General features: G+C 40.4%; 1 protein-coding gene across 1 annotated transcript in view; it reads left to right on the top strand.

Annotated features, from left to right (window-relative positions):
* Window positions 1–8,542: 8,542 nt before the first annotated feature.
* The window catches only part of LOC134747895 (uncharacterized), a 58,694-nt gene continuing 43,204 nt past the window's right edge, over window positions 8,543–24,032 (top strand). Inside the window, exon 1 of the mRNA XM_063682573.1 lies at window positions 8,543–8,789. The gene's annotated coding sequence lies outside the window, so the exon portion shown is untranslated. The remainder of the gene's footprint in view (window positions 8,790–24,032) is intronic.

Raw genomic sequence — 24,032 nt, 5'->3', positions numbered from 1 at the left:
TATTTATAATTTACGTGATATTTGATCGAACGTACTAACTCCATAGTAAAATCTGAGCGATATCGAAATGCTCGGCGGATTTTGTGTGACCAATGGGAAGTTGATCGTGCGTCCTGCTCATTCTTACCTATCCTTGTCTACATTTTCTTATGATTGGCTATAATTCGTGAGCCAATTAACGAATCTACATTTTAATCTCTTTCTAATGCTTTATCTCACTCTTTTTACTATGGGATTAGGAATTCAAGGGAAATAATTTGACCTTTTCTTATGAAATCGAATGAAACCTAGATACATAACTAATCCTAGGCTATAAAATAACGCGTATATACATGTTACTTACGAACTAATAACAATCTAGAGCGAATTTGCCTACCTAAACGATAAAATCTTTATTAAGAATACAATCTTAAACTATTCGATTTAAATTAACTTAGAATCATCTACTGTCGTGTTAGAGCGTCGCTAACATTTTGTCCCCGCAGTCGAAGACTCCTGGTGTCTGGGTTGCGACGCGATGACCGCAAGCCTACAGGTTGGCCTGCGTAGCGTCCCGTGCCTCGTCCTGATGTCTGCGGAGCGAACCCGTCCGTCGGGTCCATGGTAGACGATCTCGACGACTCCTTTGGGCCACACGCTACGTGGTCCGTTCGGCTCGGATATGATGACCACATCTCCCGGCTGGATCTGTCGCCCTCCGTCATCGGACGACTTGCGTGGTGCCAGAAGTGGGAAGTATTCCTTCGTCCAGCGCCGCCAGAAGTGGTCAGCTAGCGCCTGGGCAGCTTTCCATTGTCTCGTCTCGTTCTCATCGTAGGCTCCAATCATCGGTAGGTTAGCGTTTTGGAGCAAAAGAAAGTGTGCCGGTGTGAGACTTTCTTCGCTGTCCGGGTCTACGTTGACGTGTGTAAGCGGTCTTCGGTTGACGATATTTTCGATTTCGGTCAATATAGTTTCGAAAACTTCGGGTTTCGGGGCTCTAGTATTGAATGTATAGAGCATTGCTGTCTTCACGGTGCGCACCATGCGCTCCCAAGCTCCGCCTGCCGAGGGGTTGCCGGGGGGAATGAATTTCCAATTCATTCGCTGTTGCACGCCGTAGGTTTGTAGTTGCGGAAGCCATTGTCGGTAGGCCTCACGCAGCTCGTTCGATGCGGCCTTAAAGCACGTTGCGTTGTCGCTATACATGGTGCTCGGCCATCCTCGCCTCGCTGCGAAGCGACGTAGCGCGAGGAGTGCGCTGTCCGTTGACAGGCTGTATACGCTTTCCAAGTGTATGGCTCGTGTTGCTAGGCATGTGTACAGACACACCCAGCGCTTCTCTCGTCGTCGGCCTATGGTCACGTACATAGGACCTAGGTAATCTTGCGCGGTGTAGGTGAATGGCCTCTGGTAAGCCTGTAGTCGCTCGGGTGGTAGGTCGCCAAGAGGTTGCGCGCGCGGCAAGGCTCGGCGTAGCCTGCACAGCGCGCAATCTCGCGCCACAGCTTTCACGGTCGGTCGTAACTGCAAAATCCAATAATTTTGACGCAATTGATTTATAACGGCCTCGTTATGTATATGCGCTGATCGTCTGTGAGCTCGTAGGACCATTAATCTGGTAAATGGATCCCTTCCGTCTAATATAACAGGATGCAGTGATGAGTACAAGACTGGAGCGCTACCTAAGCGGGTTTTCATACGTAGCACGCCGTCATCGCTCAGCTCGGGTGCTAGAGTGTATAATCTCGATTTCTTCTCCAGTTCTCGTCCCGCGTTCAGTGTTCGTATCTCGTCCGGGAAGCTCCTCCGCTGACTATTTTGTAGCCACATATGCTCGGCTCGCTTAATGTGACTTACTTGAAGCTGTAGTCTTCTATTTCTCGTTTTCAATTTTTCTACGAATAGCAACACGTAGGCTGTAGAGTTGATTAGTCGATCGTAGTTACTGAAACGTCGTATGTCCGGTAACACGCTCGATGGGTCCGGTCTCGATGTAGTCGTAGTCAGCGTGGTCTCCGCCTTCACGTTAGACTTCTTTTCAGGGAGGTCTTCACTCGGTTTTTCAGTGATATTTTGACTCGGCCACTCCGCCTCGGGTCGGCGTAGAAATGGCGGGCCTTTATACCAATCGTCGTCGATGTCGATTTTCCTCGTCGGCTTGCCTCGTGTAGTTTTGCGTACCGTAGCGTTGAATATGTCGATGGCTCGCTGATCGCTCGGACTTACATTTTCTTTCTGTGTTACTCCAAGCGCCTCGATCGACCAATGTTTCTTCACTTGCTCGTTCAAGTCTTCGTCGTCGGTACGACAATGCATGACTGTTTGCTCGACGGTACGAATTATACGCGGCATTCTTCCGAAAAATGCCCATCCCAATGGAGTCTTCATCGCGCACGGCTCGTCCTCGCCGCCCTGCCTTATCTCCATGGGAGTTATTAAATGACTAAAGTCACCTCCAATCAGCATCTGTGGTACTCCCGTACCTGTGTAGCACTCGTCTCCTAGGTCTGCGAGATGCTCGTACTTCATTAACTCGGCTTTATTGAGCGACTGCGATCTGATTCCCAAACCTTCTACTGTTTTTACGACGATCCCGTGTGCGGTGCCTCCTCGTGCAGATCTCACTGTTGCCTTTACCGTTTGCGTGATTGATGTATGCTTCAGATTGCGTATTCCGCGGATACAGAGGGGCTCGTCCTCGCCCACTGCTCCTATCTCGTCCGCGACATCTTGATCTATCATTGATAGCGTCGATCCGTCGTCTAAAAAGGCAAAAATTTGAACTGTACCTTTCGGGCCTGTTACCGTAACAGGTAGCACCTTGAGCAGCACGTTATAGTTCGGGGTCGATGACACGTACACGCGTGGGTCGTTGTCCTCTCGTTCTGAGGGCCGCGGCTCCGCTCTCGCCGCTGGCTCGACCGATGACGTAACTCTCGGAGGGGCAACCGCTCGTTGCGCAGACAGAGTTACCGCCATTGTAGTGTCTTCGTTTGGCTCCTGCATCGGGTCAGCATGGAGTAATCGATGATGCACGTGCGGGCAGCCTGCCACTCCACACGCTTTCGCCTTACATTGAATCTTGAGATGTTTCGCGTCCATACATCTGTAGCAGATCCTGTTCAGCTTCGCCCATTTCCATCTCGCGCCTATGCTCTGTGTGGCGAGCTTACGACAGTCCGGTGTCGAATGATTGCCCCCACAATACAGGCACGTTGACTTCGCGACGTTTACATGACGAGCGGCGTACGTGACTTTCGGGCCAATCGCGTAGCGGCTCGCGTTCGCGGTAGCCGGAGTGGGGTAGCGCGGCGCGGATGCAGTCAGTCGAGCGCCGGTCGCGCGCGCGTGCGGCGGTGCATACGGGGTCTGCGCGCGCCTCGGGGCCGCGCGAGCGTGACAGAACGACATCTCTTGCTCGCTCTCCTCCATCAGGAAATCCGCGAGTTGTAGAATCTCCGGATTGTCGATGTCCCGATGCCTGGCTGCATAGTCGCACCATCTGCTGCGTAAATGAGGCGATAATCGGTCCGTGACTTCTCGTATGAGCATCGGATTATCGGCATAGTGTCTTCGGTCGACGTCTATGATTGTTGACACTATGTTCATAATCTTGATTGCGAAAGTGTTGAGATCGTTCGCGCTCGGTCCCAACTGCGGCAGTCTTCGCAAATCTTCGATCGCCTTGTCCAAAAGCACTTCGCTTCGGCCAAACTGCTTCTTCAATATCCGCATTATCATGTCTGGTTTCGTAGCGGTCGATAGGACGTGTGACACGCACGTCTTCGCGTCCCCGCGTAACGCCATACGCAGTCTCGCGACGTTTTCGTAGTCCGTAAACTTGTATCTCTTCGACGTCTCGGTGTACGTATTGTAGAAACTTCGCCACTCACTTACATCGCCGTAGAAGTGGGGCAACTCGAATATATCTTTCGGTGCCGGACGAGCCGCCATTTGCATTCTCTCGAATAACTGCAGCATAGACTCCGCAACCGTACCTTCGTTCGTGAGCTGCGTACGTGCCGTGTGCGGCGTACGGGGCTCGTCCGGTGGCGATAACGATCGCCGACGATCCTCGCGGCTCGGTGAGCGACGTCGAATATGCCGCTCCGCCTGCGTAGGTCGCCTGGGAGTGTCGTAGTCTGGCGGTGGCTCGTTGGCTAACCTTTTGTTGGACTTGACGGGCTCGGTTCGCGTCTTGTCCTGCGATTCGTCCATCCACTTAAGGATTCTTCTTTGTTTTTGCGGCTCGATGTCGTCTGGATCGGAAACCGCGTCGGTCGTACTACCTACTGCACGTATTTGCAGCTTCTGGGTTTCTAGCCGCTTACGAATTAAGTCGGCTTCGAGTTGTAACTCCTTTTTCTTGATCGCCGCTAGCCGCTCGTCCGCTTCCAACTCGATCTGGGAGACTCTGGCTTCGACGATAGTACTCGCACACGAACGCACGGAATGAGAGCGGGTAGGGGCATACGGGGTGCTTGCCTCCCTAGGAGTTACCTGCGGTTGTGACGTCGTATAGTCTCTGGTGACTGTCTTCGGATGACGTGACGGTATCGGTGTCGGTCTCGATAGACGCCGTAAGCGCTTCTTGAGATCCTTGCTCCACAGCATCATTGTATCTTGCGATGGAGACCTCGGTGGCCTCGGTAAGTCCCCAAACCTGGGTTCGATCGGTGGTAGCGCGGCCGCTGCGCCGAGCGGCTCGGCACTCGCAGCGCGCTGATTGGTCCTTTCTGCGCCGGTCGACTCGGCAGGTGGAGGGGAGAGACGCTCCGCGTCGGCGCCTCCGGCCCTCTCTGCAGCTACGCGGGCGAGCTCACGCGCTTGAGCCGCCGCCGCGCCCTCGTCTAGGAAGCGCTGCCTGTCTTCGTCGATCCGCGACGCTGACTTCGACCTCGTTTTTACCATATTGAGAGACATGGGCTTGAACACGACGTCTCGATGGGCTGACAGGAAATCCGGCTCCTCGAAGGACCAGAAAATAATGCAGTCCGCGACGCACTATAGCCTCCGGAGCTCAGTTGTAGAGTCTGGTCGCTGGCACGCCCTGCCGCCGCCACTCGTACTGCCGAGACGTGTCCGTTCCCACGCCGACTCACCCTCGAAGGACCAGGATAACTATCCACGAATTCGAATTAAACTAATTACGACACTTGTAAAAACTGACTTTTATTAATCGCGGTACAAGGTATAAAAATACTCCTAACACGGTAACTGAGAGTAGAACGACTGAGCACTTTAAACTTCTTCAGGTTTTCTTGAGGACTTTTTGATAGTAGAAGCTGCTTTTCCGATACTGTGCTTTCCCAGTCGTCCTTCCCTGTATTTATACGAAAATTTAAGAAAAGGAAAGCTCCTACGATAAGGAGATAAGATCGATTTCCATTCGTTCGATTCGAAGGGCTCTGATTGGCTAATGACGCTATCCGGCCGTCATCGCCTCGATTTTAGTTATCTCGTTATCGCTTACATTATGTTTACTTAATTAATCACGTAATTATCGAATTAAAACTTATGTATCCTAACATCTAAACCATTAGGCTACTCGATTAGCGAATCTCTTCTGTTCTGCTCGGTAATACTCACACAATACGAGCTATTGTCCGCTCGCGTCGAGGACAATAGCGCGGGTTTTTTGCCCTTTCGCTGGCCGAATACAATACTTTGGCTAGGCCTATGACAATAGTACCTGCACTGATCGATAAACGATATTATTCTCTACGATTTCTACATACATTATTATGGTCGGATATTTATAATTTACGTGATATTTGATCGAACGTACTAACTCCATAGTAAAATCTGAGCGATATCGAAATGCTCGGCGGATTTTGTGTGACCAATGGGAAGTTGATCGTGCGTCCTGCTCATTCTTACCTATCCTTGTCTACATTTTCTTATGATTGGCTATAATTCGTGAGCCAATTAACGAATCTACATTTTAATCTCTTTCTAATGCTTTATCTCACTCTTTTTACTATGGGATTAGGAATTCAAGGGAAATAATTTGACCTTTTCTTATGAAATCGAATGAAACCTAGATACATAACTAATCCTAGGCTATAAAATAACGCGTATATACATGTTACTTACGAACTAATAACAATCTAGAGCGAATTTGCCTACCTAAACGATAAAATCTTTATTAAGAATACAATCTTAAACTATTCGATTTAAATTAACTTAGAATCATCTACTGTCGTGTTAGAGCGTCGCTAACATCATGGATAAAGCCAATCACTCAATCAAGTTTGATAAGCCTCTGGTTCTTGCCAAGGAGAAGCGTTACATACCCAGAATGCTGCGCGAGGCCATTGAGATTAAGAAATATCCAAACTTTAATAGGGAAGATGGCTTTTCTCTACCACCAGCTTGGGATCCTGTAGTCCACCTGATAAAGGAGCAAGCGAGACATAGACTGTGAGACCGTAGTGTTGGATGATGCTGGACATTCTGATGTTTTGAAAAGATGTGTCCCGCCGAGTTTGTTGCCGGTCCCATATTGGGATACCCTCCTACAATTTAGGAGGGAATTAAATCTTCTCGGGTCCGTGGTGTAGGGTTGGAGCCGGCATAGTTTTTTTATCGCGTATATATATATATCTTTACTTGAAAAATAATTATAGTGTATAACTAGCCTTATGAACCGATTTTGCATGTACAACCAGCCTTAAAGTTTGTAGTCTATGATTGTTCATTATTTTAGTATGTGGGTATTTTTGCATTTTGTAATTTTTCCTCAGTCACCCGTTGACCACGAACGCTGTAAAGAGTTCGAAACGTCGGGATGTATTATAAATTCAATATACGCGATATAATCCGTTTTCATAGTTTTATTTCATAAGAATAACAACTTATAAAAAAAAAAAAAAAAAATTAAAAAACAAAACTACTCTTAATTAAAAAACATCTAAATAAGGCCCCCGCGGCATTGTGCCAAAGATGCTGGCAGCATTCCCTCGCTGAATGGCAATACTTATGCGCTGCGAGAGAAAGCCGCCAGCTCTCTGGTCACCGGTTGCGTCGACGAGCTTTTTGCTAAGTTCTTTAAAAAGAACTTTTGCGCTTGGACCCCACGGCCCCAGTGTCTCGACACCAAATGCCACAAAGTGGTATTGTGGGCCGAGACCTCGGTACTTAGCGAACTTTTTGCCTTCAGCCGCCTCGGCAGCCGCCCCAGCCCTGAACGAGGTTCTTGGTAGATGGGACGGAGCTAGTGTATCGACGCATGTGGCGTCCCAGACCAGCACCCGTCCCATCTTCCACGGGACCAGGGTCATACCGTCCGGTCTCTTGCCGTCGTCCCTCAAAACGCCGTTTGGTTCAAGGATAGCCGGCGCGTTGACGGTGGCAAGAGAACGGCGGATGATATCGTTCAGGGCAGCGTGCCTGGAGAGGCGACCAGCGCTTAATTGACAAGAAAGGCCGTGGTGTCCAAGCACATCGACGGTTGCGCCGCAGGGGCATCTGTGGGGGGCGCAGACCTTTACCCCTAATCTAAGACTTACGGCTAAACGTAAAGTATCCGGCTCTAGATATGTACCAGTGGGGGGGGGAGGGATAGGCATGCAGCCACTGGCCGGATTCTTGTTCTGCAACTGCGAGAAGCCGTGCGCGCGCAGGGCCGTCAGAGCTGGAAAGTAGTTCCTCATACTAAAAAATTTAGGTCTAAAATTGCAAAAGTACCAGCTGTTTTAATCATGCATTTCAAATTGTATTCCGACACCAAATATAATGAATGATCATCAAATCTTGAAGAGCAAATTAATGCGACCTAAATTAAATTCAGTCGCTAGCTTACCTAACTTACGCTGCAAAAATAATTAATAGAGAAAATAATGTTGAGCGATGTAACAGGGGTAAGAGTAAGAAGATGCGTTTCCATTGGTTTCATTTGCGCTCCTAGTTGAATTTTCATCGAACACAGCTTAGCTACCTGCCTCGCTAAGTGTTGGTGGATGCTCGCTTACTCTTTAAGCTTGTTGTAGTTGTAGTACTAGTACCTAGTAATTTTGAATATGTTTTTACGTTGGCCAATTCTGATCTGATAACTGACTGTAGGTGTCATAGTATCACAGATCAAATTAATACTATTTGTACTTATACTTCAAAATAAAAACACTACGAGTAGCACACGAAAATATATTGCAAAAACAATGCACCCATTTATTGAATGTAAAGCGGCAGGTGTTGAGCCTTCCGCTGTCTTGGTCTGTAATTTACAACTTGCATCCTAAAATCTCTCTACCCTTCCGTTTCCGTCTTTTATTTGACTCGTCCTTGAATGTATCAAAAATGTATCTTACTATGTGATCTCTTCATCGCGGGTCCGGTTTTATAAGTAGCAAAAATGGAAACAGCTTCTGCAAAGCTCAACAAAATTTAAGGGACGCGTTCTTCAGGAATGAAGAATACGACTAAGAAAAAGTGTATATATAGATAATATAAACATGTGTGTAGATAGATTTCAAGACAAGCATTCCTGATATAAAGAGGACAAGCGGTTCCAGGTTGCACTGCAGCATTCCTTGCAAGGCAACGGCCGTCCGTTGCTTCGGCAAATCTCGACTCAGTTCGAAAGTAGACTCGCGCTTGCTCGGACGCGCGCGCGCACTCGGTGCTTCTATATTCAAATTTGAAATTTGTCCGTTACCGAAATATTGTTTTTTTGTAAAGAATTTTGAATAGTGGCGAGTGCTGTGATTTTATAAGCTGAACTGATTGGATCTTGAAGGATTGTGCGTACTATTCTTAAATTGGATACTTAATATACCGCTTAGGTGCGGCTGGATTGTTATTTTTGTGTAAGTATATGTTTGATTTCCTAATTAAGTATTTGACCAGCTGTTTTAACAACGGGTTACCTACCGAATGTTGGCCTCAAAAGTTTATCTCTACGTAGCCAAGCTTACGGTATTTTGAAGCAGGTTTAGGTAATTTTCATTATATGAGAGTTCAACATAGAGTAACATAAAGCAACTGCTAAACCAAATTTTAAGGTGAATAATATTGTGTATTTACTTTTTTTATTTGATTCGTCTGTAATTACAAATTACCTACAACCGTTTCACTCATACCATACTAATTAACTACCTACAATAATTTATTTTTATATTTGTAGAGAACTATACATATGTTTATGCAACTAACATAGCTACATACATTATGGCTGCTCTACGCGATGGGCCAGCGTGTAGAGAGGGTAATGGTGTCTGATGGCTTATGGCGCGGCGGGATGGCGATGGGATGACCACGGTGTCGATTTTTCATTCGCACATTAAAGGTAGTGGGCCAGCGATGGTGCGTACGCATCTACACGTGGCCCATCCCATAGTGCGTATTCTCAACCATCGCATGGCCATCTCGCTGGTCCAGCGCTGGGCCATCGTGTAAAGGAGCCATTAGGTGTTGGTTTCCGGCTCGTCATACCTCGTTAAATATGACCTATACTAATTAGTTAGTAACACGCTACCTGTGTAAATAAATACCAAACTATTTAGTTCTAAGGAAGCTAAAATTCGACTCTATATCGATGAAGTCGTCTGCGCAAACTACAGGGCAAGGCACTTTTATAAACCCTAGATAATAATGCCGATAGCTCAAGCGATTAAAGGGCACTTTCTAATGCAAGCAAACCTAACAATGTATTTTCTAATTACTTTTAAATCTTTTAAGACATTGGCTTCCAGAACATAACGCAAAAAGAAACATAACGAAAAAAGGAGATAAGTATATATATATGTATGTATGTATGTTTATTTGTATTAAGTATATGTTTAGGTTTAAATATAGTTTATATTCATGTATAGTCTTGGTTATAAATTCATTTACTTTAAAATACCTATTGGTTGACTGGTAGAGAATGCCTACCGCCATTTGTACCATCATGTATTGTGCAATAAAGATTAAATAAATAAGTAGATATGTAAACATAATAATACACAAACATGCATGTAAAGGTCAAAGAAATTGGCAAAAACCCTATGGATTCCTAATACAACTTCTTGATGGCAATCTAACATCTAACGTTACTTCTCACGTAAACTGCATCAACCCGTTTGGGCGGCAGGGCGGGCGACATCGAGGAAAACTCTTTGTTCGAGTAGGTTTGTTTAACTTTAAATAAATCAGTCCAGCCTACATACAAACCTACCTACATAATAATGTCCTAAATAAATAAATTTAGTCTTGTCACGTCTCACACACCTGTCAGTGATATGGATATTTTCTCTCGAAAATTTGCATTGGCATCACATCTGTTTGAGATTTCTTGGCCGCCGTCTGCGCAAGTTATTCATTGATAGAGTTTAACTTACATTGAGGTATTGATAGAGTTTAACTTACATTGAGGTAAACTCTATTCAATTTAAAAACAGGTCGCCGATGTTACTATCGCACATAAACATGTTTAAAGGAGCAAATAACCAAATATGTAATTTTGCACAAAAGCCAAATTTGTTCCAATTGTTTCCAGCAAAAAAATGTGGAAAGTAAACGTTAACATAGCACAAAAAGTTAAGCTCAAGTTTTAAAGTCAAATCAACATGCACAAGATGCCAAATAGTAAATAAGAATGTAATTTCTGCGATTTTTTATTATTTTCATAGTTTTTGAGTTTAATAAAATAATTTATGAAAAACTACTATGAAGATAAAAACTAGTGAATGAACACCGCAGAATCCAGTGAATGAACATTATTTAGATCTTTTTAATCAACAATAAAAAACATTTTTAACCAAAAACCGGCCAAGTCCGAGTCGGACTCACCCACCGAGGGTTCCGTACAAATTTAACTTGTTTTTTTAGTATTTGTTGTTTAGCGGCAACAAAAATACATCATCTGTGAAATTTCAACTGTCTGTACTACTGTCTAGTCTAGTCTATCAGGGTTCATGAGATACAGCCTGGTGACAAACAAACAGACAGACGGACAGTGGAGTCCTAGTAATAGTTTTACCCTTTGGGTACGGAACCCTAAAAACAAACGTTTCCAGCTCTATTTTAGTAAGCGTTCATATCTTTATGGTTATTCAACAATAACATAGAAACATGTTACATATTAATAAGAACAAGAAAATCAATCTTTAAAAAAAGAAATAACGTGCATTTGATGAAAAGGGAAAGGGACCGGCTCAGCAAATAATCCTTAAAATAATACACTTCTCATTGCATTGTTCGTCTTAACATTGTTCATACATAGGATTAGTAGAAATCTTATAAATGAACAACCCACATTTTTATAGTCTATACTGTACTGTTCATAGGGTGACTGTTATAGTTATTGGCCAATACAATTGACCACTCTTAACATTAAGACTTATTTTTGCTTGTTTCTTTTTGATTTGTTAGGAGTGGCCAATTACTATGTAGTGGCCAATAACTATAGCAGTCACCCTACATAGGCATGAAAAATCTAGTAATTGGACTATTATAGAAATTTGGTTTCCAGTACAGTACTGGCTAAATGAATCTGAATCGTTTTCTGTGCAGAATCACAAAAAACGACCTTAATACCATTAGGTACGTTTACATTCACTGGAGGGTTTACCCTATGCACTCAACTTCACTCAAGTAAGCAAGCCCCAGTGCGTAGCGTACAGCGTACTCATAGTTTCTAAATCCAAATTCTGCCATAGAAACATACTGAAGTATGTACAATTTGCATTTTGCACCAAAATCTGCTTGAGATTTCTCATCCGCAGCTATACAATAATTACTGCAACCATTTTAATGATGGTTACGAATATTGCCTTCTGACCCATTTGGAACGTGGTAGTTATATTGTCAACATTAGCACACTGTTTTGTTTAAGTTTCTGGGTTAGCCGTTGTTGCATTAAAAATTGCATGTTAGGTATGTATTGTACTTACCTTCCAAGTTTGTTGAGCATTTACAAATTGTGGGCAATTTTATTTTACCATGTACCTATTACGTATTTAGTTTAAAAAATTAGGTAATAATTTTTCTTGGTAAAGTAAGTTATTGGTTAAGCTTATACTTTTGTAGTTAATTGCTTATAAAGTTATAACAGTTGTTTCAACAATCTGGTGGCAAATTCAGCTTGTGTTAATATCATGATATAGCGACTTATCTCACAATATTATAAAAAAAATGTAAAACTTGCAAAAATGCAGTTACAATTCAAAAAGTATGGGCGGCCACTGTGCCATGTCATGTAATTTTGCGGTATCACAACCTGTCAAATAACATTGCGGAATTAGATACACACCTGTTTAGGTCCAATTAAACATACGTATTGTATTCAAGCGATAAATTGATCATGCACCTAATTTCGGCGCATTATAACAAGCCTAAACACTATAATAATTGACGTAACAAAATAAAAATCACTTGATCATTACAGTTATTTCAGTTACATCATGTACCGCTGACGGTTCTTCAAGCGCCATTTGTTGATTTCGCGCTTCATTGCATGTAGCACGATCTATTAGACAGTCTTTTGTTTTTTGATATTTCATCGACCCTACCTACTAACAGTTGGTATTATAATATTTTGATGTAGGTTAAGACATAATAAAACTAGGTATAACTGAACATTTGGATAATAAATAGGTAGTTATTTAAGCTACGAAAACCGTATCTTTTTAGCTACAGAAACTACACAGCAATCTGTAAGGAAAATTAACAGACGTCGCACCACAACGCAGGAGACTTTTTATCTTCGTTATGCTAGAAAACATACATAGGTCAGATATCTACTCTTACAACTCGCGATATCGCCAAATTGCAGTGTTTTAAGATTCAGGATCCAGGTATAGTTTATTCTGTCAAAAAATCCGGTAAGATTTTGATCTGCATCACTATACACCTGCTGTATGGGTATCATTGTTTTTATGTCTAGGAAAATGTATCGGACTTTGCTGTTTGGCTGTCTTTTCATCATCAAAAACGAAGACATGAACTTTCTCTTTACACATCACTTTTTGTTTACGTTGCAGCTAATGCAGTTTCTACAAATATAAGTAAACAGGTATGGACACTTGCTTGGATGTTTGAAGAAAATGAAATTAGACAATTGAAATCAGACCGATCAAGCAAAAGTAGGTACAAAACCAGCCCTGTGTTGATTTAATGCTCTTCCTAAACAATTTTCATATTAGTTCCAATATGTAATGATTCATATTAATAAACAGGTGGGTTAGTGACCGATTATTAGCTAATTTTTTTAAACATTTAATGGTAATAGAAAAAGTACTCTTATACCCAACTATTAGGGTAAAGCAGAAAAGATTTAAGAACATAATATTTTGATATCTTTGGTAATGGTAACTATTTAAAGATTTCTTGAAAAGGAAAGAAAGTCTGGGGAGACTTTCTGACTGGAAAGGGACTGGTAGAAAACCAGCTAAATGCATAAGCAAATAGCTTCTAAGTTTCCGACCTAAGGCATTCAGGAAATAATCAGGATTACAGTTAATGTTTGCGGTGACAGCAATTTACACCAAGACCCTAAGTAGTAGGTACAGAACTACTTCTACACTACCATTTAGGGCTTGCGGGTTCATTTATGATATCTAGAAAATGTATAAATTATTCGTAAATTCATAAAAAAACAACTACCTCTACAAAGTTATGGGGGAGATAAAAACACAAAAAATAATTATTCATCGCCACCGTGTCGCGCTTATCACATAAAATATAACATAGCGTTCGCCTTTTTAACGGTGTCTAAAAGTGACATATCTCTACTAAATCCATAGAAAAAACAAGTAGCTGCAGCATACTTAATAAACGCTTTACGTAAACGTTCTAAGTGACCGGTTTGAGACAGGAAACGATCAAAACATCATGTTCCTCAGTGACAGTATCAAGTCGCCGTGGAAGCGTAGCGTCAGCACCGTTAGACATACATGATTGCACGGAACCATGTATTCACATTATTGCGCGAGCGCAAAGGAGTCAAATTTTTGGAGGAACCAGTGTCGTGACCTCAAGAAATTAGTTATTCCCATTTGTTATCACAATTTTTTACTGGACACACTAATGGAACAAATCTTAGTAGCTAATTCCTGGGTAGGTTCCCGAGTGGAGAGGCAATGACGTGATGGGGGACGGGGAGATTACGTGAGTTTAACTACTGCGATGTTTTCCTATCAGTTACCAGTGGTAGCAACTGGGAAAACATAATACATAGTTCTAAATTTTTACTACCACTGAAATCAAATGGGAAAAAAATGCCAGCTGTAATGTAAATAATAATAAATAAAATCTTTATTGCTTTATTGCTTGCTTTATTGCTTGCTTTACTGCTTTAAACCTTGGATATTACATTTTACATTAACAACAGTAGTGTAACCAGTAGTGTAACCATTGACAACAGTCGGCAAAATCCCTGTTAATCGAAGAGCACTTTTACTGGTTCCCCTGGGTCATCGATTCGTCCCTGCACTGTGAGCGATAATAATAACGCAGAACGCTGGATACGACGGTCTAATCGCGCTTTTATTTAATACTTGCGGTACCGTTGCGGTTAAAGGCTGACAAGGAATCATAGATTCCTACAGATCTTTTTTACACAAGTGATTGCAGCAAGACTTGTTTATGTTTTAGTCACTACTTTTAATTTATAAATCTATTAAAATCATTGTTAATTTTAACCTACCTCTTGATATACCTACCCAATGTACCCATATGAAACTTTCAAGTACGTATATGTTAATTCAGATGACAAGCGTACCGTGTTCGTATTACTTCGTATTTGAATGTTACAGTTATTTTTTAGAGAATAAGCCAGTCAACACTCAACATGTTATCATCGAATGAAAATCGTTAGAATTTACTAGGCTTTTCTTTCTAATAATCTTCAATCCTATTAATGCCTTCTGCATAAAATTTAGAAAGGCAACTACTTCCGTATACTTAGAAATCTATCGCGTAATCTGGCTATGGATGTCCTTTTAAACGTATAGGTTAGGTACGTAAAGAAAGACACTTCCCGTACAAGCGAGTTTAAATGCATGGCACGGTTCCAAGATCGTGGCTCAAGCCACACTTCCTTCCAACAGTTCCAACCAACTTTATTAACTGTATTATTAAGGACGTTTTCTCGAGACTTAAACCACATTTGGGGATTATAAAAATTAAAAACGCATCATGTTTTTTGTACAAAAAGAAACTCATATTGTCTTTTTTAACTACAAAACTCCCGTCGGACTATTTAAATACTAAAAATGGCTGTAATGGCGGTAGCTTCAGGTAATAGTAATTGATCGATTTTTTACCTAAATTCGACCAAAATTATTTTTAAATATGATACCGACTTGCTTCTTATCATCCCTGGCATGCCCGGTTGCGTCCTAAAAAAGAGATTCCAAGATTTAAGAAGGAATTGAAGGAGTACCCGTGACTGAGGTGAGCCTTGGATAAGAATATCCATTTATTATGTATTTGATTTTCTATCTAGCGAATATCTATATCACTATTTACTGTAAGACCGAACCGAAAATATTGGCATTTGATATATGGCTGACCTCTCTTTAAAAGTTTAAAGAAAATAAGTATTTTTTTCTATGAAATGCTATCTTCTTTTATAAACAACGCTTGCCATATCAACATAGTTCTGCGCTATGCGTTTCAACACGCACAAGATTGCATGATAGGTATGGAATCCCAAAATTATACTAGCAATCAGAAGTTAGCTCACAGTTATCATAATTTGGTGATTAAGTACAGTAACTATTATGTTCAACGTGTTTCACGTGTTATGTCACAGTAGAATGCACGCTGAATTGGAATTTCGGTATTACTCAGTAAAATAACGTTTAGCAGGAAGACATTGTTCATTAAATACCGTTTCATTTTCACGGTTTTTGTTTTCTACCAATTTGTGGCTCCGGTCTTTACAGCAACGACCTACAACATGTAACAACAATTGTTGGAAAACCTTAACACAACAGATTTACTTTTAAATATATGTAGGTACCAACTTAAATCTGAAGAAATGTTTATATTATCTTCTCAATTATTATTCTAATTTGTTTGTATTACCTTCCTAACAGGCTGTGTGGCCGACAAACGGCTGTAGAGTCGTTTTGTTATGTGACAATTTATATTCGAAAAATGAATTAAATATCTCTCGCGCTCACTATTTGGTTGCATTTTGTATAAATTAATAATTCCAAGCGATTATCGTCATCTTTTTTGCCTTGTATTCAATATTTATATCGCTTGACGATGCAAATTTTTAAATTATAGCACGATTATCTTTTCTTTCCGTGTCATATTAATTTTCGGTTAATTAACCTAAACACGATGTAAATATTTGTTGCCGGGCGCGCGGGTTGTGAACAGATTTCTAGAGAATTTCTAATGAAGTTATGCGGAACGTGAAGAAGACGGGCGTCTCATCGCAAATGTGATCATATCGCTGTAATGTATAATATAAAATAAAATTCTAGTTATGCTGCGATAGCAGAGTTGACTAACCGCGAGACTCAAAATATAATTATGTAGTAGGTTTGAACCCTGGCTACATTCAGAATTTATGTTGAAGGACTTGAAGGAAAACTGTATGGAAATTAAATAAATCCTTTACACTATGTAGATGCATGTAGGTACAAATAGAGGATTAAATGCCTAAAAGCATTCTCTACCAATAAACATTGACTCATAGGTTATAGCAGTCCAAAACCTGGCCAAACAATGCGCCCTGCCTAAACCAAACCGTCCTAGTATAAAATTAATTTCAGAAGTGGCTCAAACAAGTATACACAGTCCAAGACATAATGATATAGCCAAACTGCGACAAAAAGAGTCATTAGGACTTTAATTGCTATATGCGGATTGTTAACACAAGCTCTCGATTGTTCATCCAAACGCTTACCAGACGCCGACTCAAAGAACCATCATTCGCTCGCCTTTTTACCTACTTGGGGTTGACGCAGATAGTCTTTTCCTTCCATATTTCTCTGTTGCCCATTATCTTATCATTCACATCCTTTTGTATTTCAAAACGATTCGCACACAGCCCAACATGTTACATACCTACACATTCGATCAAAGATCATCCGCCAACTCAAAGAATCGCTGTAAGCACTATATCTTGAGATGTTTATATTTACTAATATAATTCGAAATCACGCTAATATGGTTCATATTAAGATAATGGAAAGCGAATGCCTTGTAACCTGTGGGAAGAACAGTTCCGAGCTTTGTAATCGTTTTTATCTCCTCGCCATTCAGAATAATAACAATTTATAACATGACCCACTGATATTTTGTTAAAACTTGATTATATATTCAGCAGGTTTACCTTTAGTCTTCAAGTTTGGATATGTAAATGTTTGGGCAAGAAATGTGTAATATTCGGTGGTCACTTGTTATGTCACTCTGTCAACATTATAGGACATAATGCGTAAATCACATCGTAAACAAGAGGATAGCAGACCACATACAAAAACTCGGAAAAAGCAAAGCAAAGCAGTCTTTTGCAACACCTGTAGAACGAAATGAGACTGTGTTCTCCCGAAATGCTTTACTTTACGTGATTTATTATCGAAATGCGGTAGTTGAATTTCATTTCTTTTCTTGATATATCAAACGATATGACACACGTTTTGACTGAGAGAAAGTATAGACCTTTTAGTTATGACCTTTAAGGCTTTTAATTACATATTTTCACGATAACCTAGGTAACGCGTGCAGTTCATCTTATTCGTGTGAATTGCGACTTGCAAGCCACCTGCACGTTAGCATAAGTTATGTTACGAAAGTGGGCACTGGTTGTTTTTAAATGGCGAATTAAGAACTATGAGCCCGACCTCGTGCGTGCCAGCAACCGCCGGCGCCGCAAGCCAAAATCTGCGTGTAAATAATTACTTAATGGCTCCAACCCGGTAATCGTAGAATTTGGCTAAACTTAATTTTTAGTTTCGACTACGGAACAAATCAAGTTATGTTATTATTTAAATATTTTTTGATTTGTCTTTTTATTTAAGGTTGGCCGGGTGGTGTAGTGGTCAGGATCAGGACGACAGCCGCGTTAGCTTAAGACACCCGGTTCGAATCCAGCTTCAGCCACCGACGGGCTTGGTCACTTTGTCTTCAGTATATGACATTTATTTCAGTTTTTAGATTTGTGTATATAAATAAAATAATATATTCATATAAAAACATCAAATGCATGTTGTTTATTGAGCAATCATTTTCCAAATATTGAATTGTGTGTCTTTTTCTGATGATGATCTGGATACGGGCCTTCATTGGAAGATGATCCATATGACATGTTGATGATTTTTGATATGTTCATTTAAAAAAAAAATTTGTTAATAAGTGGACAGGTACCTTTGAACAATAACGAGTTTGTTTTTGAAAAATCATCAGAACCAGAATACTTTTATTTGTGAAAACATAGGTACAATAAAATTGTGGTGTTATAATAATAATGTTGTGTTAATTGTGGTGTGGTGTTGTAATAGACAATAGCAGTTCAGTTGTCTTCTGAGGACCGCGAGCTAGCTAGTTTATAAATATTTTATGGAATGTGCCTTGTGTTGTGCACGAATGACATCATTGTTCTAGTTTGCCCACCTCTGTTAATGACCGTGCTAAAACCAACCATTACCATTGAGATGATTATTAGGTTCGTTCAGAGTTTGTTGTTCAGTCATAATTTTTTGTCTTTATTTAAAATTGATTTACTTATCGCCGATAGGGTTGGTAGAGCTAGAGATTGTTACAAAAACTGACAATGTTAGATAAATCTAGAAATCTGTCTCTGTGTTCGCCAACAATTTTAATATTTACAAAAACAACATTGCTTTCTGTTTACTCTGTCTATTCTACATTCGCGACTGCTTCTAAAATAAAAACTAGATCAAGATCTACGCAAGATTGCGTAAATGAGCCAGAATAAATCATATTGGCATATATTTTTTTATGGAAACATTACCATCAATTTTATTGTCAAACCATCACAAACGCAAGTGACGCAAATTATTTACACGCATTGTTACTTTTGCAGCTTGCATCCCGTCTTATCATTGTAACGACTATGTCGGTCCTAATATTGCACCTTTGCCGGCAAAGGGTCCTTTGTACATGTCTATTATGGCATAATATAATTTAATACTATCAGCCATGCATTAAATCGACCTTTAGTAAAAGTAGAAAACTTTACATATATTCTAAAATGATGAGAACGTTGTGTGGTTGTTGGTATGTACGAATGATTGAATAAGTATGTTTTAGTGTGACTATTTTGAATGATGCAGTTCAGAGGCAATTTTTTTGTAATATGAGAGAAAAACCCATAAGTAACCAAAAAGCACAATGGTTTTGATTATTAATTGATACTTAAATAAACTTTTGGTCACAAAGCTTAGAAATACAGGAAAAATGGAAAAACTCACTGTGTCATTGTGTTATCTTATGCAGACGTTTATGCTTAATAAATTTTTTTTTATCATTGTTGTACAATTAGACTAAGGTTGAGTAATGTTACAGTACCTACAACTGAAATATGTAGCATCATATTATAATTTTATTCTAATAGTATCTTAGAGTGAATGTGAGATATCCATCTAATGGTAACGCATCCCTGCCTGCTTGTGCTTAGCTAAGTACGCTACCGTCGCTTACGCAACCAATGTAACTCTTTCTGCCACTATTAACGCGTCTTTATATAACGCACGCAATTTCTACATGATACCAACTAGTTTATAACAGTTAATGTGTAACCGTTAGTAGAAATTGTAGTTATAAAATATATTTACATGGACATACCCGTCCGTACACATCTCATAAGAGACATACAGCTAGATTTCAATGCAAGTTGCAACAGAATGACATAGCTCAACTAACGATTCAAACCTAGCATAACTTCCTATTGTTATACCGCGTTTTTTGTTCACATCCCAGTAAATCAGTAGAACGCTAATGACAAGGGAAAATTTACGCCAAAAAATACCGTCTAGACAAGTTTTTCCTAAAAGACAACAGCAACCTAAAGTATCATAGCATGCCAATATATTTTTTCTTATGTTAGAATTAATAAGATTGCGTAACTAGTTCTATGTAGGCATCTATGTGACTTCTATAACCTCACGTTCCTTGTCCGTATAAAAAATTTAGTCGAACACGTGTAGATTCTATTTCGGCTACGTCATGCTCTCCGGTCTCTGGGCCCTTAGTTTCATTTTTTTCCAGTTTGCCGCTGGATATCCATACAAGTCCAACCTCTGAGAAAGCATAAACACTTAAGAGGAAAGTGGACAATGGCACGGGACCGCTTCTCCATATACAATCGTAGTCCCCATTTTCCTCATACTCACCATAGTTATTTCGATTTTCAATAAATTCTATAGAATTTGTTTTTCGCTCCTAATTTTTCAACTCTAAAAAAACAATATGTATAATGTCAAGATCCAGGGAGGAAAATAGGTAATTTCTACGTTTATATGGCGAAGCGGTCGTTCACTATACTCTTAACCTGGCAACGTATAAAATACTGCAAATAGCTTTTGAATCTATTTTTTTCCTTATCAGAATCAAGTTTCCTATTAAGTGTCAAGGCGGCTCGGATTCCATTCCCCTTTTTCTTCCGAATCAAGAAATACGTATCCCCCAATACTAAAGAGGAGTAAGACATGTTGTGAATGGAAAAGCTGGTATTTGTATTCTATTCATTATCGGCTAAGTTACTCGTTACTCGTACAATACGGCCACATTAAAAGAAAACACTTGGCCTCAATGAGTTATTGAACTCCGGGCCTCTTAGTCAGTGAAACGAAAGAACTATTACTAACACCAACACTCTACTAACAATTTGTGACTTTTTCAACTAAAAGGTACCACATTGTCGATTATCAATAAGGTTGATTTTAAATTAAAGCTTTATGGAAATAGCACCTTATTGACAACCGACAATAAGTAGCCTTTTGGTTGAAAATGGCACAATTTAAGCCCTTATGTCTTTGTAATACGGTTTACGTATATAGTCTGTAACAGTCGACGATGGTAAGTACGTTATATGTACAGTCAAAAGCATAAATATATACACATTCCCAAAGTTTCAAAAATATGAATACGCTCTTACACCTTAGACAATAAAATCGTGTTCACATATTTTTGAGCCATTTGTCGGATCGATATTTTTGCCTTCGACTGTACTGTTAGGTATTGGAAATTAGACAGCTATGGGGCCTACTGTGAAAATCGAAATGTCTATCTGCCTCTTTATCGCTCTTGCATAGGTACCTACTGACTGATAGAGAGAAAGATAACGAAATTTAGATTTTCGCGGAATTACCTCTGGTAATATTATTTAAAGTTAATTGAATAAGCGCCACTTACACAATCCTGTAAGTTTTCGTTCTAAGTACAGTCGCTATCAGATATATCGGAGCAACCAAGGTGGCCACAAATATCTGAACACGCCTCTATCGTCAAGGCGATCTATCGCGCACTCTAGTGCGTGTTCAGATATTGTTGAGCACCTCGGCCGCTCCGATATACTTATCTGATGGCGACTGTACATTATCACTGCACTGCTAGCAGTATCTGGTTTAACAAGTTTACAAAACTTTCACATCGAAGCTCGTCTGGCTCATGATAGAACTTGCAAGTATTCTAATGGAACCTGTGTTTATTTTGAATTTTTGCCAGCTGCACCCCGGTCAAGACATGCCATCATAGCTTTTATTACATTTAAACTTTACCTAACTATTAAAAATACTGTTATAACTATTAAGAGAAGCGTGTCTACTTGAATAAAAAAAAATGCTGACATTTTTGAGAGGCAATAATCTAGCTAAGGAAATAAATAAATGAATAAGTAAATATGTTATAAATGTCTTACACAAGACCCTCAATAAGGCATATGTAAACGCAATAAATGTGACAGCGTTCTGGACAAGCGCTTTTGTCTACTTGGGTCAAAAAGTTAGCGATTTTACTGAGGCTTTAATCATATAGCTTGTTAAGAAATTTTTCTCATTGCACCATTTTTACAAGTTTCTGTTTGGCTCGATGGTTGACTGGTAGAGAATACCATTAGGCATTAAGTCCTCAATTTATACATTATTTTTGTTTTTTGTGCACCAATACGTAAATAAATAAATATATAAATTGTTGGAACATCCTTACAAGGGTCCGGTGAGAAAATTAGGATTTCAAGATTTTCAAGCATTTATTTTATGATGTCCATAGAAAAGTTCCATAACCTTAATACATTCTAAAGTAGTTTTTGACCCACTTGCTAAAGTACCAAACTTGCCTAACCCTTCTCTTTCAAACGGTCAGGTTATCATTATCGTAACTATATTACTCTCTCTTTTGCCCCCAGCATTTAGGCACTCTACAAATCTGATACAACAGAAAATGGCCAAGGCACTAATTGTTTATTAAGTGCGTCTGTTTACACCTGCCATTTGTCCTCTTTACCTCGATTCAAGCCTCGGGAGAGCCTCAGTGTCACGAGGCCTGCTTTGATGCTACCAGATCACTTGTTCAATAGACGGTGCAAAAAAGACAGGCATGAGCACCCATTGTGGCAGTCGCGTTCCATGAAATCCCGTGGGCACGAAGTTTAGAAATATGAGCAATATTTTAGATAAAAATAGGTTGGAAGTGTAAATAAAATAGCGAAGAATTGCTTGAAGTGAACGTCGTGGCGTAGTACACATTAAAATAAAGGTTTCTATATCGCCTTTGAGTCTGACTGACACGCTTGTTATAAGCTTCATGGTCAGCTCCTCTGCGCCTTTGTTATTGTTTATTAAAACGAAGTTCAGCTTTGTAAAGCAAAGCCCAAGCCTACCATAATCCGGACTTTTTTATTGGGGTTGACCAGTGGAAGCATTTTACAGATTGCACCAGCATAGGTTTTACCTGTCAATTCTATTTTTTATTTTATTTTATGGCCTGGATGCTAGCCAGAGACCCTTTAAGCCAGATAGATAGATAGAACAAAACTAGAGACAGGTAAAACCTATACTGACGCCATCTATGAAAACCTTTGACAGTTGCCAACCCCATCGACGTAGTGCCATCATAATGCGGTCTATGGGAGGCAGTCTGCTCGATGCCTATCGCGTCGCGTTGTCACGTACTGATCGTAATTGCATCACGTTCGCCAACCACGCCAAATGCTTCCGATAACTCGGCAGAAAACGCCGACTTTTCCGCTTTCTTGCAAGGCACTCGTTTGTTTTTAAAAACGATGTAAAAAAGTCTTGCGCGCGTTCCAAGAACCAATCTAAATGGACAGCAATCGTGTGTAGACAACCGCATTCTACTGAGAGTTAGCATATATTTTTCTAGTGTTTTTATCCCACTACGGTGGCAATCAGGCCCGATGATTCCGCCGATGATTTTTGATGTCCGCCTGATGGTAAGAGGCCGCTGCTGCCTAATATGGGGGGTTGCAACTCGAGCGGTGTGACGATGTCACAAAATTTACTGTGTTAACTGTAGTGTCAGTATATGAAATGAGGGCAAAATAAGTAAGAAAAGGCGGCGTTACCTTTCATCGGCGGTCAAAAACATTTTTGCATCACTGAGTAATAGTACGTTCGGTGACACTTGTTTCCGGTATGACCACAGCTTTTGTTCTTACCTAATATTCAATTTCGTCGTCACCGGCGGTCAAAAGACCAGTGAAATTGCCCGGCACTTGCGACTTTGTTTCATGTTTGGTATCTTGTAAGACATCTTAATGGCTGTTTCGCGGCTTGATGGGCCCGCCGCGTCTTTGTAGTTCGTTCACATTACGTTTGGGCGTGTGTGATCTTAGATCATGACCTGGAGTGACCCTGACTTTAGCTACTGCTCTGAGAAGCCGTTTTGATAATGAGTGTAGCTTTCGAAAGTACACGATCTGAGATTAACTATACCCCCTTGTTTTTCATTAATATATATACCTATTTACTTTGTAGGTACCTGACCTACAAAGTAAATCTTTAAAAAATCAACTTCATTTTCCACTAAATACAGTCGTGTGCAAAAATTAGTAATGTACTATTTAAGATATTTTACAGTTAATTTCCAATCAGTGTTAACATAGGTATTAAAATAAATATATAAATTAA

The sequence above is a fragment of the Cydia strobilella genome, chromosome 15 (assembly GCF_947568885.1).
Source record: "Cydia strobilella chromosome 15, ilCydStro3.1, whole genome shotgun sequence".
NCBI lineage: Eukaryota > Metazoa > Arthropoda > Insecta > Lepidoptera > Tortricidae > Cydia > Cydia strobilella.
This window is presented reverse-complemented; position numbering and strand designations above follow the sequence as displayed.